At 43.4% G+C, this 22,219-nt stretch overlaps 1 protein-coding gene across 19 annotated transcripts in view; it reads right to left on the reverse strand.

The window, feature by feature from the left end:
* LOC126478296 (RNA binding protein fox-1 homolog 3-like) overlaps positions 1–22,219 on the reverse strand; it is a 468,968-nt gene that overhangs the window by 371,336 nt on the left and 75,413 nt on the right. The window lies entirely within an intron of this gene.

Consider the following 22,219-nt stretch of genomic DNA (forward strand, 5'->3'; position numbering starts at 1 on the left):
GTGAAACGTCTGAAAAGCAAACAGCCTGCAACACTCGTCGGAAGGGTCCAGGTCGGAGACGGGAGCATTGTGGTCTGGGGACTGTTTTCGTGTCATTCTCTGGGTGATCTCTTCACTCTGCAAGGCACAACGGATCAATTTCAGAAGGCATCTATCCTTGGTGAGCATGTCCACTCCTACATGCAATTTGCTTTTCCTCGGTTATCTCCCAGTAGGTCAATGCAACGTATCACACAGTTCGCAGGACAAACTCGATCGAGCTGTACGCGCAATGGATTCTTAATGGACAAATCTTGTGTATATGGATGCGACATGGCTCCGCATCGCTGGGGGTACCTTCCAGAACCTAACCGACACTCCCTGCAGGTCTCGCAGCTGTTCGCACTACAGAAGTCTGTTGGATTTTGACAGGATACCACATTAATGTCACTGGGCAGTGTATTTCTCAGTAATGGCATTGCGTTGTGGGTCACTAATTCACGCGTGCGTGTACGTGACGTATGGTTTGCCAGAACTGCAGGCAGACTGGCAGGAAAATGAATAGAAACAAGTTGATTAATACACTCCTGGAAATTGAAATAAGAACACCGTGAATTCATTGTCCCAGGAAGGGGAAACTTTATTGACACATTCCTGGGGTCAGATACATCACATGATCACACTGACAGAACCACAGGCACATAGACACAGGCAACAGAGCATGCACAATGTCGGCACTAGTACAGTGTATATCGACCTTTCGCAGCAATGCAGGCTGCTATTCTCCCATGGAGACGATCGTAGAGATGCTGGATGTAGTCCTGTGGAACGACTTGCCATGCCATTTCCACCTGGCGCCTCCGTTGGACCAGCGTTCGTGCTGGACGTGCAGACCGCGTGAGACGACGCTTCTTCCAGTCCCAAACATGCTCAATGGGGGACAGATCCGGAGATCTTGCTGGCCAGGGTAGTTGACTTACACCTTCTAGAGCACGTTGGGTGGCACGGGATACATGCGGACGTGCATTGTCCTGTTGGAACAGCAAGTTCCCTTGCCGGTCTAGGAATGGTAGAACGATGGGTTCGATGACGGTTTGGATGTACTGTGCACTATTCAGTGTCCCCTCGACGATCACCAGTGGTGTACGGCCAGTGTAGGAGATCGCTCCCCACACGATGATGCCGGGTGTTGGCCCTGTGTGCCTCGGTCGTATGCAGTCCTGATTGTGGCGCTCACCTGCACGGCGCCAAACACGCATACGACCATCATTGGCACCAAGGCAAAAGCGACTCTCATCGCTGAAGACGACACGTCTCCATTCGTCCCTCCATTCACGCCTGTCGCGACACCACTGGAGGCGGGCTGCACGATGTTGGGGCGTGAGCGGAAGACGGCCTAACGGTGTGCGGGACCATAGCCCAGCCTCATGGAGACGGTTGCGAATGGTCCTCGCCGATACTCCAGGAGCAACAGTGTCTCTAATTTGCTGGGAAGTGGCGGTGCGGTCCCCTATGGCACTGCGTAGGAACCTACGGTCTTGGCGTGCATCCGTGCGTCGCTGTGGTCCGGTCCCAGGTCAACGGGCACGTGCACCTTCCGCCGACCACTGGCGACAACATCGATGTACTGTGGAGACCTCACGCCCCACGTGTTGAGCAATTCGGCGGTACGTCCACCCGGCCTCCCGCATGCCCACTATACGCCCTCGCTCAAAGTCCGTCAACTGCACATACGGTTCACGTCCACGCTGTCGCGGCATGCTACCAGTGTTCAAGACTGCGATGGAGCTCCGTATGCCACGGCAAACCAGCTGACACTGACGGCGGCGGTGCACAAATGCTGCGCAGCTAGCGCCATTCGACAGCCAACACCGCGGTTCCTGGTGTGTCCGCTGTGCCGTGCGTGTGATCATTGCTTGTACAGCCCTCTCGCAGTGTCCGGAGCAAGTATGGTGGGTCTGACACACCGGTGTCAATGTGTTCTTTTTTCCATTTCCAGGAGTGTATGTTATGTACAGTGATATTTATAACACATGCAGTAATCATTCATCGGTGCAAGAAACCCATTGTCATCTGACTGTGTGTCCTGCACGTTGTCGAGTGTGGAAGACATCTCGTACTTGTGGCCGGAAGGAAATCCGCCTTGGCCAAGTTATTCACTTTACTACCCGCAGCTTACCACACAATTCCATCAACTCCTCTTTGCACGACCCAGGTCGATCTTAACAGTGAGGTGACAGCATGTATAGGGACAAAACAATGGACCGCTTATTTACCACTACTTGTCTCCTTGACTGCCACATCTGATAATGGTTCCAGAGTTCCCACGTGCTCTGGTTCCCGGCAGAATGACACCTCGTTGCTTCGAATTTTGAACCTCTTAACATGCGGGTACAAGCGTTTCACAATGGCACTCAGTGGTTTCAACTGAATTACGTCTGAAGTTTCAAAAAATTCTTTAGGTTATGTGACTGCGTAGTCTGTGATAAAACCACAGACAATTCAGTTACTACTGAAAAATGTGATTTATAGTGAACTTCGTCACCTTGCTGATAACTGCCTGTAATAGCAGCTGTAGTAACGTCAATAATTATTATCACTTGCTATGTAATCAGTAACTTGTATCATTTGCTATGTAAACACACTTACCCTAAAGAACTTTACTGAAATAGTCTCAGGTCGCAAAGGCCTACACTCCTACATAATGTGAATATAGCTACACATTTAAAAATGGCATAAAACAGTGTCATCTCTCCTGCAACTCACCAGTTAATATGGGCACTTTAGGTACGACGGTAATTTTCGAGCAGGAAGGAACTTTTAAGCTTGAACCACCATGAGTAGTTGCAGACGTATAATTAGTGGTGGATTCTGAAACACGTCTCCTGGTGATTTTCGACAGTGCAATTCGTACACGTTCCTTCTTCACACATGCATTAATCTGAAATATAAAACATTGTTCAGCAACCCGTAATGAACCGAAATTCGTTTTAATGTGGCTGTGGTCGAAGATTTTTAAATAGGTTTCCCGCACTAAAACGTCGCAATCCCAAATCACGGAGGAGATTGAAGGGCTAAAAATGAAATGGTGGAAATTTTGTTGAAACCGCCACAAGAGTTTCTAGAAACGCTGAGATAACATTCAAGCTCAGAAATGCTAACATCCAGAAGAGTTACGAAAGGAAAACGGTTCCCTTTTCCTCATCGACACCGATGTCATAAAGGAAGAGAAGCAACAGGTCGCGGCCTTGTAGAAGGAACTATAGGGCCACTGGCTCCAAGTGAGATAGCTACGACAAATGCTCATACGACGTTGCGAACTTTGATCCTTTAGTATCTCGTAAACTCCCTGAGCCACCTCAGTTTTTGAATGGACTGGTTTCTATCGTCACTAATAAGAAATTTTAAAAAATTTATAAAATTTAAAAAATATACCGACAAAGATTTCAACCTTCCTGTTAAGGACATGAATAATCAACTGTGTCCTTATCATAAAGCGACTTGTGGGTAATCACATGCTCAAATGTTACAAAAAATCCGAATACCGAATCGATTATTAGCCGACCGCTGTGGCCGAGCGGTTCTAGGCGCTTCAGTCCGGAACCGCGCTGCTGCTGCTACGGTCTGCTACGGTCGCAGATTCGAATCCTGCCTCGGGCCTGGATGTGTGTGATGTCCTTAGAACTACTTAAACCTTACTAACCTAAGTCTAGGGGAATGACTACCTCAGATGTTAAGTCCCATAGTGCTTGGAGCCATTTGAATTTTTGAACTTAGTCGATTATTTGCACAAAAATTTGCAGAAGATAAGGTTTTCTGTAAATGAGTTATACGACTCGTTCTCATTTGAGTATTTACAACACGCAAGACATCAACATGCATCCAACCTGTAGCTAATTCAATGTTGTGACTTTATTCCGATAGTAAAGCAGTTTAGTGTTGTTCTTTGGAAAACTTTGTGATACCCCTGACATTGGCGAAAGTAACTTTTAACGAAGAGTTTCTTTGGCAAAGGCGCAGTAAAATTTACTATCTTATGTTGGGATTTACTTGTTCGTTTTCAAAATATTTAAAATACCAATAGTATTTCGTAAACAGATACTATCTTTGAGCAGTCTAAGTTACAAATCACAGTTATGCACGAAACATTATTTCTGAAAAATAGCAGTCTATCGTTTGCTTTTAACTAATTATGTATTTATAGTGCAGAGCCCCGTGACCATCTCCCTAATGGGTAGAACGGGCCAATGTGTGCCGCTAATGCGCTGCGCACCTCCTCCTGTTGTATAATTAAGACGCAGGCCAAGAAGGCGTTCTTGGTATGTCGCCAAGAGTTGCCAGCTAGCCAACTGGAGCACTGCTCACAGCCCTGCCATTTCTTGCTTTGAGACCACAGTCCATCTGCTACAAACACCTGAGATCTTTTGACAAGGGATCACACCTTTAAAAGTTATTTGTTGTGATTCTCCATTCGCTTCCATTCCATCCTGCGCCATCGTCAACTATGTACGGTTAGGTGTCAATAACAATTTTTTTAATAATACAAATAAGCAACACGTTTCATTGTGTGTGGCTTTAAAAGTGGGCCAGACAGATAAAGCCGTCAGACAGTATTATTTTCTGCAACAATAATAATATTGTTTTATTATAACTCTAGTAATGCACTGTTTTCACGACAGCTTCAAAATAAATGTATATCACAATCATCATCCACATTCAGTCTACGGGCGAACCTGTGGAAGAGAACATCATAAAATTAACGTAATTTTCTGGTGAATTGGTACTGAATCTATACTTGATATTTCCTAAGATGTCCAATGACTGAATTCATCTATCTGCCTGCAGAATAGTTTTTTCTTCATAGAATAGTGCAGTGTCTTCGATGGCTGTCCGCCTTTCGACTTCAGGCAGCCAGTTTGGTGCGGAGATGCTGTACTGTGCAGGGTAAATTGAAGATTTGGAGCCTTTATGCCTTGAAACTTTTCACTCTGCAATTGCCATCACTGAAGCTGCAGTCACGAGATGGATCGTTAGTGCACATAAATAATTATTCCGTACCGTCAGCGTTTACGTCTTTCTTGTTGCACTACACCGGGAACTACAAGGCCACTACAATCTTCAAATAACCGTAATCATCACTCTTCTATCGACTAGTTAGTAATGTTTCTATGTTACAAATCATGTCTCATCAATTACTTGTTTTTTTTCCAGAGACTTGTGATTTCAACATTTCTATCTAATATTTTTTCCACTTTCAATTCTTCCACTGAATTTACAGTAACTCTGTGTAGTAGTACACAAGTTGCCTCTTCGAAAAGTGACCACAGGCAACAATTAACTTCTGTGTGTTACCTACAAGAATTAAAAAAATAATTTCATAGATCCACGTAATGCTGATTTGCACAACTGTAAGCACCGCGCCGCACTGTGATTATATAAGTTTTTCTGCACTATGATTTGTCTGTAGTTACAATTACCTCATGTAGTTACAATTACCTCACTTCGGCAGTAGTACTGTCAAGTAGGAAAATATCGATTCAAAAAATTTAAGCTCCACCCGTGCCGCGAGATCGAGTGCACGGATCAGAGATGAGGGAACAATAGGCGCCCAGAGCGGGCCTCTGTCGTGGACAGCTGCGATGGAGAGCTCGTCCTGGGCGCACACAATGGTGCCATCCTCCCCTACCGCGTTCGACCCCTGAACTGTACAGGGAGGCGGCCAACTAGCCGACAAGGGGGAATAACATGTTGCCGGATCTCCGAGCGTTCCACTCGCAATGTGATCATAATGTGACCCGAATGTATAGTACTAGTCGCTCAACACAGTAAAGCTTAAAAAACTGTTGTGGCAAGAAACTGAGACCTATTGTGCTCTGCTACGATTAACTGTAAATAAATTATCGGACTCTAAGGCGAAAAGCGAGCACAGGGGATGGTGTTAGTAGCTACTACATAGAGACCTAAGCGATTTCTCCGAACAATAGAGTCGCATATTGTAACGATGTGCCTCTACGACAAATATCGGAATTAAGTTCCGAATCGCTATGTACCTCACACAAAAAACAAAAGACCGGTCTGCAGCATCATCATTCATTTAAAAAGTACTGGTTCATCTACTATTAATGAGAAGCAGATAGAAGGAACGAAAGAAAGAAAAATAGTCCAGTTCCTTTACCACTGCTTTATAAGTAAACCACAATCAAAGGTTTTCGTAACACATCATCGTTTCTCAACTTTTAGATAATGTAAAGTTCAAGCATAAAAACAATAACCGATCATTTGCCATAAACCACTGATCTACATACTATATGGACATACGCCGCTAAATTGGCAGAATGGATAAAAAAAACGCACTCAAATGGGATCAATGTTTTACCCGTGGCCACATAAAGACGCCGAAGGGCTTCAGATTATGATTCGACTTTTCGAAACATGAGGCGGTTTTGGCCTCGTGTGAAGCGCCATCCCTCTGCAGGCAGAAATACTTCATGACATTAAGAGCTTCTACATGTAAGGTGTCTGGCCCCTCAGTAATAACACTCTTCTTAAAGGAAGGTCTTCCCTCTAGGCCAGTGGTTCCCAACCGAGGGTAACTACCCTTGAAGGGTAAAGCCAATTTTTTTGAGGGATAAAAACGAAAAGGGTTTGACTATGTTTCAGTCGTGGAACTACAATTTTTAAAAGGTCAACACTGATTATGTAAGTTATTAATAATCACTTTTTCTTAATCACGTGATACTATGCTGTGCATATTACAGGTTCCTCACCTACTCCAAGTATACACATACTTTGTGATTTTTACCCTACACCGATGACCGTAAAAGCATGACATAGATGCCTGTACAAAACAAACGCTAGATACATGATGAAAAGTCTTCTCCAAGCTGAGGATATTTCATGCAACAGACCAGAAATTGCTTCATTACTCACTTCGAAACCGGTAAATGGACTGACAGCATGACAACTGTTTCTGCCACCACAGGAGTACAGAGTCCTACAATCAAATGATTTTCATATAGTAAGTACATTGCACACATTTTAAATTGGTTGATTTGAAATGGGGCTGTAGGTGAAGTGGTTGCCGCTAGGGAGAGGACTAATGCAGAGGAAGCAAGTTTAGCAACAAGTGACTACCCTCACTGTGGATAGTTAGCTTTCTCATCCGAGAAGAAGTTGTAGTAGCAGTCGTAATGCACCGGGAACAGCTTCATCATTCATCGTAAACACACACACACACACACACACACACACACACACACACACACACACACACACGTGGTGTCCAAGATTTATAGAAGCGAAAGTACATTTTTTGACTTTGGTAACAGATAAAATAAAAACATGGAACTGAATGGATTTCGAACGCGTTTTAAGATCTGTAGTAATTAAGAAACACTGAAATATAAGAGAGGTTTTAGACACAAACAGTACGAATCGTCTCATTGACTCATTAGTCGGTGACTTAGTAAAACACAAAACTAGCTGGAATTCATTTTTCGTCATGTTAGAGATGAGATAAAAGTGCTCAAAGAAAAATCTTTCATTCTAAAGTTTAGTTAGGTACTAAAACCAGTGATGGGGCAGGAGTGGGTGGGGGTGGGCTTAAACGAGAAATGAAAATAAATGGCCTTGGGGCCATTCCAGGTGCATCCGTAAAGCGATGTCGGAAAATAGATTGCGCTGCATAAAAATTACTTTTTTTTTTTACAATAACTTCGTGTACTGTCATCGTAGGAAAAGGGAAAAGCTGAAGTAATTTAATATCAAGAAATTGTATTCTACTCCAAAATTATGTGAAACATACTAATTTTAAAGAATAATCGGCGTAATTATCAAATATTTACATGTAAAACTTTCATCGGGTGAGCTGTACATGACTATCCATCAACTGAAAGTATTCCACCTACAATCGAATACCATAAAACATGCGTAGTTGTAAGTTTCCTTGCTTCTGTGTCAGTTCAAAATGATAGATCTAAATTTCGATCTAATGATAGAAGTTCGTTACAAACTTTTTTTACAAACTACTCAACAGCCTGGGTACGAGATTGTTCCAAGTAAAGAAACACTATTCAGTCAGTCCGGTCTACTACAAGTTTCAATAACGTTTCAGTAAAATTTCAATAGCTGTCACCCACAGCGCGGGAAGTGGAATATTTTTGAGCGCCTCAAACTTCCCCATTTGCTAAAAAGCTGGAATATTAGGAAAAGTTAAACCTACCATCATCATTGATCACATTACGACAGAAAAGGATGAACTTTGATGTGGTTGAGTATGCCTCGCGAAGTTTTACCGAAAGAATCTTTATGAAGAGGGCGAAGACCATCCTCAACACCATCCTGTTTCGCCAAACAGAAGTAAAATATGTAGCATCATGATGTGTTCCTAATCCAGGCACTTTTGCATCAGCCTCATTCTGTAGGAGCAGAACTGTGTGATTTCTTATATAGCAAGGTGCTTGCTAAAATCAGAAAGCGGCTCTGCGCAAGCGCCGACTTTTTGAACAGTTTGAAGATATATAAGAAATTTCTCTGAGAAGCAAGATTTTATATCGATTTCAGCTTCCAGTCACTTTAGGAGTTACTAGATAACGTGCAGAAGGTAATCGATGGAAACACTACACACTGCAGCTGGTTATGATGAGCTACCCACTACTGTTCCCCGCGCTATTGTCAACATTCCGTCCTAAAGGGGAGAAATTTCATAGTTAACCTTTGTGTTCTTCACAGTCGGAAATGTTTCGTAAGGTAGTTGGGCTATTTCAAGACAGAGTCAAGAAAAATATATCTTGAGTTTCTATATCAGAGACGTTCATTTCGAAAGTCGTTAATGCTGAAAAAATATTCTCTCTCACCTCCAAAATCTCGCCTTTACGCTGCTGTGAGAAAAATCCTTCCTTATCTTTTGTGCACACATTCCGTAGCTTTTCATTAGGCGCACGCGGCTCCCAAGGCTGTGGAACTGTTTTAATATAAATTCGTTGTCCAAGCAAAGGAACGCCCGTACTAGTTCGCCATGCAAATCATGTTCGTGATAAGGCAAACTCCCCATCGCACATTCCTTAGATTTGGTGATACAATGGGCCAGAGGATGGAAACAGTGAACGTCCAAGAACAAGAAGTGTAATGAAGAGCGCCTGAAACAGCAATGGCGTCGCAGGTAAGTGGTCATGGTGTTGGACTGCTAAGCGGGCGTGCCGTGTTCAGAACCTCATCGTGCCACCTGTTTCTCTCCACAACATTATGAACTGTCCCAGTCCGGTCATTGAAATGTTTGTCCTCTCTTTGCACTTGTCATACTAAATATTGGTTGTAGAATACGTCATGTGGTAAAAACCGTCGCAAGTAAATGTAATGAGTAGTGAGAGCAGTCGAGATACCATAAAGACGTCTCACAGAAATGGAAACAATTAACCTGGCATGAACTACGTGCAAAGGAATTGAAGAGTCAGGACATCTAAAACGGAACGCCAAAAACGTTTAAAGCATATGTTTTGGCACATCACAGAGAATCTGCGTGGTTGTGAAACTGTTCGGTTCATTTGTCGCAACTTATGTGACAAACGATTATATTTTCATCGTTTCCTTGGGAGTGATTACGTTTACATTCATACGAACACCTAAGCTATATCGGGTAAGGAGGAACATCTCACTCACTCACCAGTCGTACAAATTAGGTGCGTCGATAAGATGAGGAGGAGGAGGTGGTGGTGGAGGAGGAGGTGGTGGTGGAAGTGGAGATTAGTGTTTAACGTCCCGTCAACAACGAGATCATTGGAGGCGGAGCACAAGCTCGGATTAGGGAAGGATGGAGATGGAAATCGGCCGTGCCCTCTCAGAAGAACCATCCCGGCATTTGCCTGAAGCGATATAGGGAAATCACGGAATACCTAAATCATGATGGGCGGACGTGGGTTTGAACCGTTGCGTCGATAAGAGATTGCTATCATATGACACATGTACAAATGCCGTGTATGACACACCAGACGTATTTTTCGGTGGAGGATTAGTTTGATTTGTCGCCCTGTCATAACACGTTTGCGGTTCCTGTTCGAAAGCCACTTCATTTCGGCTGCCAACAGAATAGTTGTGCAGAATCAACATTCAATATATGTCCCTACCTTACACCTCACAGTTGCAAACGGACGTTAAATCACGACACAAAGCTAGTTTTGAACATGGCTCACTCGCTTGGCAGTCGAACGCCTTAACCACCACTTAACCATGACGCAATTTGTCTCCCCGTGTGCTCTATATAACATTTGTTACTCTTGGACCGTCCATTGTTTTTATTTTCCATTTTTTTCATAGTCCAATAAACCTTCTTCCTGTTTCCATGCTTGATCTGCGTTCAGTTTTTGATGGGCTGTCAACTGGGCCCTCTTACCACTAAATCTGAGGGGGGGGGGCGGTGGCTATGGGGAGTTTCCCTTGTGAGACGGCATTAGAAATAGCGTTCTCGTGTCAAACCGCAGTACTCCGATACCACACCAGTGTCTGGTCACGGTAACATGGAAGTAAAGCGGTTTTGCGACTACTAGAAAAACTTAGGATATTATGTGCATGTATCTGTATTAACTTAACGTCCACTGCTTCGCTTGCATTTCTTTTTACGTATATGAATGTCTGACAAAGTCGATCTGTAGTGATGATTGTTAAGCAGCTTTCCTTGATTTAATTCACAAATTGCAACACCACCTAAACTTCTCACGCTAATTAAGGCCACAGAAGTACGGCCTTTTCCGAATGTACTTCTGACCAAAATACGATTCGGGTAGCTGGAGCCGGAGATTTTTGTTAATTCTGCGTACTGAGCTCTTTTGGTGATATTTCCACTGAAACTATCATCTCCTAACGGATATTTCTTGATTTCTAACCGAGAAGTCAAATACCAAGTTTCATAGACTGAACTTAAATGTTTCAATGTAACGAAACATTTTCATTAAAAAAATTTATTTCCTATTTCACCCCCTTAGTGGCTGAATTTCCACAAACTCTGGAACACGTATTCTTTTATTTCTGACCGAGATCCAATTACCAATTTCCGTAGTTTTAGCTTCAAAACTTCCGTAAGAGACGTATTTTCAAAAGCCTTTCATCCCCTATTTCACCCCCTTACACGACGGAATTTCGAAAAATCCCGCCTTAACCGATGCCTACCTTGTAAGATCAACACAATCTTCAAATTTCAAGGTCCTATCCTTAGAGACATTTCCTTCTAGATATAAAAACTGATATAGTAGCAAAGCACACCTTTTTTAATTATATAAGCAGGCTTCAGAGAATCTATGAAGGGAAGCTGTGTATCTTTAATTCTGTCTATAAGGAAGCGTTGCAACATTCACAGTACTTCGTTTTATAAAGGTTAGTATATTACCTTGCCCATGAACGTATTCATACAAAATTTAGTAATGCGTTGATTATGTAATCAGTATCACGTTATGTCATTGGTGACAACGGGTATGTTAGTGCGAAATCTCTTGTTCTACTTTTAGAACACTCTGTCATTCTTTGTTCCCTTCCCGGCTGGACGTCTCATTCTCCGTAGAAAAATCGGTAATTAGGATTCCACAACGAGTAGGATCTCTATTGCGAATGGCTTGTTTCGTAACAGCATCCACAATTTCGTTTCCCTTAATGCCGCACTGTGTCTTTTTACTGCAGAGGGCGATTGTGGAATAATGTTAGATGTTCCTATAAGGCATATGCGGTGAGATGATTAGTTCTTCCAGTGTGTAAATTCTTCGGAACAGGTTATTCACCTTCTTAGGAAGCACACTGGGGACCTGTAGGGCACCTGTTAACTCTGCTGTCTGATAATTTCCGGTGAAAAAAATTTTCCTTTGTTTCTTTTAACAGGATGCTAACAAGCGCGTTCTCGCCCGTATTTGCTTAGCGGGCCTTCGGTATATATGGGCTTGACTTTTTTCCATAGTTCTAGGGGAAAATATTTGCTAGAATTTTGGTTCTCCGTCCGTAGTTACGAAGGTGTCCGGCTCAAAGTGCTGGTAGCTACCATCAAATCAAACTCTGTGCAGAGATGATGTGTTGATATTAGGACTACCATAGGCACTTCCATTCAGCACAGCAAACAAGGGAGGGAGCTCCGACAGCTTCACACAGAAGATCGGGGCAGTCAGTCACGACCTTCCTGAGAAAACCATGCCAATTTTCGTCTGGAACGATTTAGCGACACAAATATAGTGCAAAGGGGATTTGGACTCCGTTCATCTCGGACGCGAGTGCTCTGTCTTCGTCAGTGCGCCCCCGACCTTGGGAGAAATAGAAGAGAGCTTCCGTTAAAAAGCACCCTGAAAACCGATTTAACTTTGAAGAAGCAACGGTGCCACACCAGAAAAAACAAAACACCGTCTGCGAGGAAAAGAAAGTCCAGACTTTTGAAGTCTGGTCTCACAGACATGACAACAGTAAGTAATGAAATTACGCTGAGCTCGCCAGCTCAAAGGCAACCGAACAACAGTGCTTAATGCAACCCTAATGGAGAGCTAACTCTATTATGGACACCGTACTGAACTTTCTGACAGAGCTCGACGGCTCTCCAGTTTCAAAAGGCTTCCAGTCGCCGTGCTGGACTAAAAGCTCGCTCCGTCGAGCTGTGTAAGACTACTGTGCAGATAAGGCCTTCTGATTCAGATTTCCACATTTGCTTGTTGTTGCGTTCTACAGCGGCTGCAAATATCTACACTACTCTTCAGAATCCGAACGCAATGCAAAAGAATAATTCATGTCTAACAAAAATTAATGACTACTTTTCTTTAGTGAAATTACAAATGATAATTACGTCAATGTCCTCCAACTTTCTCTCAAAATAGCGTTTTCCGAAAATGTTATAGTAGTTATAATGATTCAGGATTGCAGCTAACATCGCCAGCTGTGCAACGAGACATTAACGGAATCGATTTGGAGAAGGTGAAGGTCCATCATCAACAGGACTTCATATTTTGTACCAGTAGCAGAGTAACTGTGATGGCAGTCGTCTTCAATGAAAAGACGGTGGGGACGGAGATAGATTGACTGCAACGCCTTAGTATGATTCCAAAATGACCTCTTCTAAACGGCGAAGGACCATTCACGTCAGTATGTTCCTAAGTAATTATCTCTGACTTCAGACGTTAATGGGAAGCAACTGGAAGGATATTCGGAAGAACACGAATGTTCTAGTAGCACAGGCAGCTTCCTGAAGGTCGCAGAAGATTTGACCGTGATAATTCGGCGGCCCATCCACTTCCATTACTAATGAAGCTACTGAACGCATTCGTCAAATTATCCACGAAAGAAACGACAAAGTATCGGTTAACATTGTCTCTCAATGATTGTATATCTGGTAGAATTATTAACAGTATTTCCGATCACAAAATATTTTCCTAAACAATATTCGACGACTGACCTAGTTGTTTTCGACAGCAACCAGAAGAGACCGTCTTGTGACCACAACAAAACGCAGCAACAGTCAAATCGTGAAAACTTTATGTATCATCTGACATTCGCAATAATGCAGTCTTAAGAACGATCTTTTTTCTTTGGGCATCTTGGTGTTGAAGTTGAGAGGTTGGCAGCCGTGCAGCAGGTATAAGACTGGGGTGGGCAAGGCCGAGCACTCTGCCGTGGTTGACCTTCGGATTCTAACTCCTTTCCACTCGCGCCACACGGAAGCAGCAGCGTAAGCATACGCATTCCATCAACTAACTAGACATGCAGGTCGACATGGTATGATTCTATTCGCCTTTTACATTTCCCGAGAGGTCGGACGCTGTTGCCAACTACCGTTGCTCAAGGGCAATTTAGCGACAGGTAGCATTTTAACTCCAATTATAAGCCCCAAGTCCCCCCCGACACACACACACACACACACACACACACACACACACACACACAAAAGAGAGAGAGAGAGAGAGAGAGAGAGAGAGAGAGAGAGAGAGAGAGCGCTACTTACTGCACTTGTGTTACTAAAATGCAATCAAGCGACCTGAGAAACAGAAAAGAAATGAAAATATGAATAAGATTTTCAAGTGTAGTTAAATAATTCTGGGGACGACAAAATAAAACTTTGAAGTTACTAGCTCTTCCGGTGTAAGTCTTAAGTCGCAGAACAAATACCCGAGAACCCGTCTGCTATTGCTTTAATTCCCCATTCTCTCTCTCTCTCTCTCTCTCTCTCTCTCTCTCTCTCTCTCTCACCCCGCATCCCCGGGAGTATTTGCTACAACGATGAACGAGGAACTCTCCGAGGTAATACTGATGATTATGAGAAACTCCATATTTTTCCCGCTTTAACATCAGCGCTCTTAGAGGGAGTACTACTCGTGGGAGAGCGAAACGCACCCGGACGTGGCGTTCCTGTGCCCAAGCCTTTTTTGCGACAGATCCTGTAACTGACACGGAGGAGGGTCTCTCAACAAGTAGTGGAGGGGGCGGCTAGCTTTTGATCTGCAGCCGGCTGCTATCGAGGGATCACCATGAACGGGTTACACAAAATTAATTTTTCAAGCGACGAGTTTTTCCAACACTCGTGTAAGTAAACGAAATCAGTATTCAATTAAACCTCAGGTGTTAATGAAATCTAGATTATCCTACAAGTCATTGGAATTTATTTTCCCTTTACGTACTTCCCGCATAGCATCCAACAATGTGTCACGAATTACATTTCACATGGAGCTACGCAAAGTAGTACCACCTCTACGCTATCCATTACACAATCTTCAGTTTTAGATCTGTAATTCTCTGGAATGTACTTTTCCATAAGAGAAGTTGTCAGCACGCTGGTTATCGAAGGATGAACGCAACGATATGAATAATTACAAAATCTGATAGTCCGAAATCTTTACTGCATGTTAAGATAGACTACAATGTGTTGTGTTAAGACTTTTGTGTGTGTGTGTGTGTGTGTGTGTGTGTGTGAGTGAGTGAGAGAGAGAGAGAGAGAGAGAGAGAGAGAGAGAGAGAGAGAGACCCCACAGCGTGAATACAGCAAGCAGGTTCAAATGGGTGTTGTGATATTTATGTTGTTGTTTGATGTTGTTTGGGGAAGGAGACCAGACAGCAAGGTCATCGGTCTCATCGGATTAGGGAAGGATGGGGAAGGAAGTCGGCCGTGCCCTTTCAAAGGAACCATCCCGGCATTTGCCCGGAGCGATTTAGGTAAATCACGGAAAACCTAAATCAGGATGGCCGGACGCGGGATTGAACAGTCGTCCTCCCGACTGCGAGTCCATGTGGTATTTATACTGGGATGGAAAAGGTTTTCGCAGGTCAGACTAACAACGTGAGCTGCATCAAACCATTGTTCAGACCGAAGACAATTAATAGATCACCACCACGAAGTACTATCAACTGACAGTAGTTAGTTTAATTATTTGCTAAAGTAGTACATACCTAGTACACTTCGGAAGCAAAGATCCGGTTTTGGCCATGTAAAGGATCAAGCAAGTAGAAGACGATGCACAAGCTCACTGAATAATAATAATAAGAAGAAGAAGAAGAAGAAGAAGAAGAAGAAGAAGAAAGAAGAAAGAAAGAAACATGTCATGGCCATTTAATGAAGCACCACACGATTCGCTTTCAGTGAAATTCGCAAACATCGGCTGGCGTCGGTGGCAAAAAAAGAGGTTGGTGGAACATTTCAGCCCCTGGCAATAACCGTACGACTCTTTAATGCATTGCTCCACTTATCCAGCTTTGGTTTTGTAGGCCTATTATCAAATATTATTCCTTCTTTAAGTCTTATCCTTGAAAAAGTAAACCAGACAGACGCATCATAACCTAATGACCCATCTCAGCACTAGATGTTGGTAGTTTGCTTAAAGCCGGCCGGAGTGGCCGGTCGGTTCTGGGCGCTACAGTCTAGAGCCGAGCGAACGCTACGGTCGCAGGTTCGCATCTTGCCTCGGACATGGATGTGTGTGATGTCCTTAGGTTAGTTAGGTTTAATTAGTTCTAGGCGACTGATGACCTCAGAAGTGAAGTCGCATAGTGCTCAGAGCCATTTCAACCAGTTTGCTTAAATGGCGTCAGCTGGAGTAGAGAATTATTTTCTGCACTGCTCCATGAAAAAATCGTGGTCATCCAATCAATTGTGGTGGTGCACTACGGTACCATACGACACAGGCCGCTTTCATGGGCAAGTGGAAATCGAACTGGCGCTTCACGTGCCCTATATGAATTCACGCCCTTGCTTCACCCTAATTTATCAATCAAGACGATAATTAAATATGTTGTCCAACTTCATAATTTCGCAGCGCAATGACTGTTCATAAAATTTCTCGCGTGTAGCTGCGCAAATTTCACTACTTCTGATATTTCGGCTGTGTACCGTCCAGACGTCTCCAGAGTGAGCCGAGATGACTGACGCTTCAGCGCGTGCTCCTTCCTTTTAAACCCGTGGGCCGCGCCAATGCGGATGCGGCCACAGATACACAAGCCGCCAGAGACGTTGATCGGCGGCCAAGAGGTATAATCTGTGCATGAAATTACATCTATGGCTGCGCGCGCGATCCACACGGAGATATCGATGTATCACTGCGAGCTGCACCGTCGCGACGTCTTTGCTTCACAGAATGTGCCGGATTCCATGATTAGCCCAAGCTAAAGCCTCTATATTAAATTCGTCGTCAACCGAATTGCAATTGCCTCTTTCAGTACTTAGACCCAGAACGATGAAGTCGAGGCTAAAATTTAGACGTTATCGTACACAATAGTTCGCCCAGTGACAATACAGTGCTCCGCCACCACAGATTTATTAGGTTGTAAGATAAGGTGTACCTGCGGTGCTCTGTGCGATCTCTCATGGATTGAACGTGTCATCTGTGCGGCTGTTTTTGGTGGGGGGCGAAAAGTCACTTCCACTTTGTCTTTGCTGAGGATACGTCCTACGATAGGCTCCCCACGTATGGCAAAAATGCCATGAATTTAAAACGTACCGTGTATTTTTCTGCATTCCTTATGCTCGCTGTTGGTTTCATTCGTAGTGCCTTACGTATGTGCTGTGCAGAGTACCCGTTGGCTTCGAAAACTCTTCTGAAGTGTAGAAGCTCGTCCTACAGACTACTCTAGTCGGCAATAACATGTGCTCTGTGCAGTAGTGGATACAGAAAAACCTCAAGGAGGGGGCGCTAAAGATATCTTGAGCTACCTTTACTTTTACTGCAATAAAACATAATCAAGTTTCTTTTTAACTGATTACACACATATACAAGACAATGCCATCTTATGATATAACAAAGTAGTAATTGTGGCTCTCTTCCTTAAACGATGAATTCTATGCGCCTGTTCATCCTGGCAAATTGATTAATTACATCGTCAATAGGACAATCAAAGTCAGGGTGAGTGTTCAACAGCGTTAAGCCGTTATGTCGATCCTCGTCCACTGTCGACCTCAGCCACATTATAATATTCGCCACTTTTCTCGAACAAATGCCAGACAGAGTAACGTATCGAGATCACTAGAATGGTAGCGACTTTCCTCGTAAGTATGTGTTAGCTATCCATGTGCCAGACAGAATCGTATAAAATAAGATGACGAGGAAAGTACAACTACTCGACAACTTTATTCAGTCGAGTCGACTGACGAAAGAAACGAACGAATATCGTGCGGGCTGACTGGCGGGTGCGGCACGAGTGGCAATGCGGGCGCCACCGCAAGTGCGTGGGGTGGGGGGCGGCCCGAGCGTTCCCGGTATGTATCTGCCATTGACTCTGTGTACCCGAGTTCTGAGAACACTCATCGCCTGCGAAGGATGGTGGCATCTGTTTGCACGTATATATAAATCCGTATGGGTAGGTTTCCGATATACTGCATGTCTCAAGGTGCCATCATCTTTGCATCGTACCAAAACATCCAAAAATGGAAGGTACCCATCCTTTTCGATTTCCATCGACAACTGAATTTGTCTATGGATGTAATTCTGACGATTTAAAAATATTTTAATTTATGGATTTCCAAAGGTCTATAAGGAACGTCTATCCGCAGCGTCCGATAGGATTGTCTCTCCAACCTATGACTGTATCGAACACTTAGCGTCGTTATTAAGGCCTCTGCTGGGAAAAAGCGTTCATTGCATGCGTAACTCTGCGGATTCCATTGTCAAACTACAATCACTCAAACTTGACATTTCTGATATGTTAGTCAGTTTCTATATAGTGTCGTTGTTCACAAAAGTTTCTCTTTCAGAATTATTATTTCTAATTCGCAAAACCTTTGGGAATGAGATTTCACCTTCAGTTGAACATATTTTGACCTAGACATATCTTTTTATTCAATAACGAATTTCATGAACAGACTGAAATGGGTATTATGTCGAAAAATAGCTAAATTTTCAAGCTGTAAACCGATATAAACCATTGTAGAAATAAACAGATCTATGTACTTATAAAAAAAATATGAGACCTTACTTTTGGGATTACCCTCGTAATTTCATGCACATGTTATACCTCTTGGCCGCCGATCAACGTCTCTGGCGGCTTGTGTATCTATGGCCGCATCCGCACTGGGGCGCCCCACGGGTTTAAAAGGAAGGAGCGCGTACTGGAGCGTCAGTCATCTCGGCTCACTCTGAAGATGGCTGGACGGTATACAGCCGAAATATCAGAAGAAGAATAAGTGAAATTTATGCGGCTGCACACCCGAAATTTTACGGAACGACTAAATATTTGTTTGCTACCCGCTCAAATTCTATTACTAGTTTGGTAAAAAATAAAAGGGAGAGACAATAAGAATTTAAATAAGGGTCTACTGCATTTTTTAGATCTTTACCTGCAGTTCGACGTTGTCATCACTTTTAAACGATAAATTATCCACGAGAAAATAATAGGTTATGGAAAGTGTAGAGCCGAGTCTGCAATAGACACACCCTCCTTGCATTTCCAGTTATGCAAAGATCAGCTCGCGGCTGTAACGCAGGTAGTCTACCTCACCGGGAAAAGCGACGGAAGATTAAACACTAAACGTCTCTAAAAGATGTCGCACGATCAAGCATTTGCTGGTGTATCGTTAATCTGCGTAGTTTATCTTGAACGTGCATTGTGCTGTTTCTTTCCAGCACCCCGATTACAATGAAAACAACAGAGCTCCTGCGTGCAAACCCATGCTCCAGCCAATTGCTGCGACATTAGGAGGTTGAGGAGACTAACACGATGAATATGTGAAGCACATTGTGCACTGTATTTTGAGTCAACAAATTTTCTAACAATCACGGAATCTTCCTTAATTACTTTTCATTCCATTTTTTGGAGAGAGTATGCAACATATAACAAGAAAATCTTTGTAGACAGTGCAATTACCGTACGTTCTGCTACGGTCTTTACAGTTTAGTGGCATCCAAATTACAATCTCTCTTAATGTGTTGATATTAATATAAAATTCTGCTAATTGGCTACTGTTCTCTTATATTTAACAGAAAATGGCGACACAGTCTTCGTAAGTCACTATTAGATAACGGTGTCTCAGAATAACCGTAACTACATGTAGCCGAACGGAATGGGGCACAGTGTGCGTATCAACGCCATTATTCCAATAGCACTTTCTCGAATACCTACTCATTCTCATGTACTCAGTTTTCAGCATCATTTCTACTGAGACAAGAACCTACACGTCGACGACCACACTCTCAGTATTTACAGAGACTTTCTTTTGTCAGTTCCAGCTATTTGTCTATGTGCAGATGACTTACGAGATCGGTTTCGATAGTTCATATATCACGTACCAATATGGATCCTCCTTACAGCGAGGGAATGAATGAATGAATGAAGGCAGGCAGTAATGTTTGAAGAGTTTACCGTCGCGTTTAAGTTGAGGTTGTTACGGTGAAAGTGCTGGCTCAGTTGAGCAAGAACGGAGAGGCAGAAAAAGCCGTTGGCTTGTCCCAAGAATTATCCACAGATTTGTATAGATAGATCTACTGAACCGAAAAAAAAAATCGAACTCACAATCTGCCTAATCTGTGCAATTACGTTAGAACAGCGGCTGAACTGCAGAGGATTATTCTACAGCGTGGTGCTACGCATTTTAACAAAACAATAAATCCGCCGCATTACACCGATTGGTTATCAAATTAAAGATGTATGACGAGGACTACTTCGAGGCAAACTGTGTTTTCGCAAAAGCGTTTCAAGATCGGTCACATAAATAAGACAAATCGTTTTCGGTGGGAATTTCAATCGCAACGCTCGAAGCAACTAAGTACAGCTAGGTCACAATGGAAAACCAAATGCTGAGCAGAAAAAGAAAAAAAAACTTGCAGATATTTGACTTTCATACCGTACTGCTTAAGGAAAGTATGATTATCCCCTTTACTTTAATACACTATCAAAAAATTAATTACTAGCCACCTGTAATTACAATTATTAAAAACGTTACGCAAGTAATTGAAGCTCACTTTCCAGACAAATTATAGATGTCCGTTGCTTGTTAGTACATGCAGCCAAGTACAAGTGCCTGTAAACTCCCAAACAATGTATAGGGTGTAATTAAATTCCCTTTACAGACTTTGACGAATTGTTATGGGGACCAAGATGGTTAATTATAGCATGGGAACTCCTCCCCGGAAACGTATCGTTTCCCCGCCGCATGCAAAATACGAAGACTCATGTTCAAATCTACTGCATTTTCGGCGCAACTGACTACGGCATTACAAACGTCATACACCTATCACCGTATGTTCCATACCCACTACACATTTGTTTGCAAGCCATTCGGCTAAGTTTGTGATCAGCGCACCGAAATCCATATTTGCTGTTGTGCTTATGGTTCTTGTTAATATTTAACTACTGTAGAGTAGTAAACATTCATTACAGTACAGAATGCAAGCTGTACGTATACTTCGTTTTTAGTGTGCTGGTAGTGAGCATGGTGAATTACACGTTTGCTGATTACGCCGACGTGACGGTACTCTACCGCGAAGCTCGTTACAGTGGGAGGACTGTACGTCAGTTGTATTTGGAGCGTTTCCACAAAGCTAGACACCTTCGCTATCCAGTTACTACGGTGTACCAACGGGCCTCAGAGAAGGGTATATTCACCACCAGCAGAGCCGACTGGCGGAACGTAATGCTGTCCTACGAATTACGTTTTCGCCTATATTCAAATGACTCATGTCGTCGAGTGCACCGAAGGCCAAATGAAGCATTCCCTCCTGAAAGTGAGCAATGTCACGATCACGATGGAAATGTGTGCGTGTGCGCGCTCTGTTTTGGGGTTCTTTGTATCATGAAATGGGCCTGCTCACTGAGGTGACTACTAATATGAACCACCATGTCTATTTAAACATTATGAATGATCACGTGTTGTCTTTCAGTGAACATAAACATGATGAGTATGATATTGACACTCTTATTTCTCGCCAACAGCAGGTTTCATCGTGCTGAGGAATATGTGACTTTTCTGAACACTCTCCCACCATATTACATTTCGACTGGCCTGCAAAAACCACCTGACAGAACCATTTAGAAAATCTGTGGGACATGTTGAAGCAACAGGTAAGACGACAACATCAGCATCCCCGAAAATTGATGGAATTGCGAAATCAAATAGTCGGCGAGAGGCTGAACCTGGATGTGACGTACCTGCACAACCTCCTGGACTCAAATCCCACCCGAATCTCTACGATTATTATGTCCAGGGGCGGAATTACATGGTATTAAATAAAGCTTCTAATGATTTTTCTAGGCGTGACTAATCTTTTGTCCGGTGACATAGTGGCGCGGGTTATGGCATCGCGGTTGCTAGAGAACCAGGGATTGGTGATCGTCTGTATCAGAACACTGTACGAAGGAACTGTATCTGGGTTGACGTCGGTGGTCATCCCATCGAGTTCTACTTCTAAGTGGACCCAGACAAGCTGGAGTCAGAAAGTGATCTGTGTTAGGTTATTTTGCGTATAGTGGGAAAATAGTACGGTTTCGGACACGAATTCCTACGCGAGACTTAACCGTCTTGGTCCTCACTACAAATTTAGTCACACACTGACTTACTGACTAGAAACTTACAATAAATGAAACAAGTACCTCACGATTAACAAGGACTTCCACCCACCAGGGTAACCGAGAGCGCTAATGCGCTGCTTCCTGGACTCGGGTAGGCGCGCAGGCCCCGAATCGAATTTGCCCGGCGGATTATCGACGAGGGGCGGTATGCCGGCCAGCCTGGAGGTGGTTTTTAGGCGGTTTTCCACATCCTGCTAGGTGAACACCGGGCTGGTCCCCACGTTCCGCCTCAGTTACACGACTC

This window comes from Schistocerca serialis, chromosome 1 (assembly GCF_023864345.2).
Source record: "Schistocerca serialis cubense isolate TAMUIC-IGC-003099 chromosome 1, iqSchSeri2.2, whole genome shotgun sequence".
NCBI classification, from domain to species: domain Eukaryota; kingdom Metazoa; phylum Arthropoda; class Insecta; order Orthoptera; family Acrididae; genus Schistocerca; species Schistocerca serialis.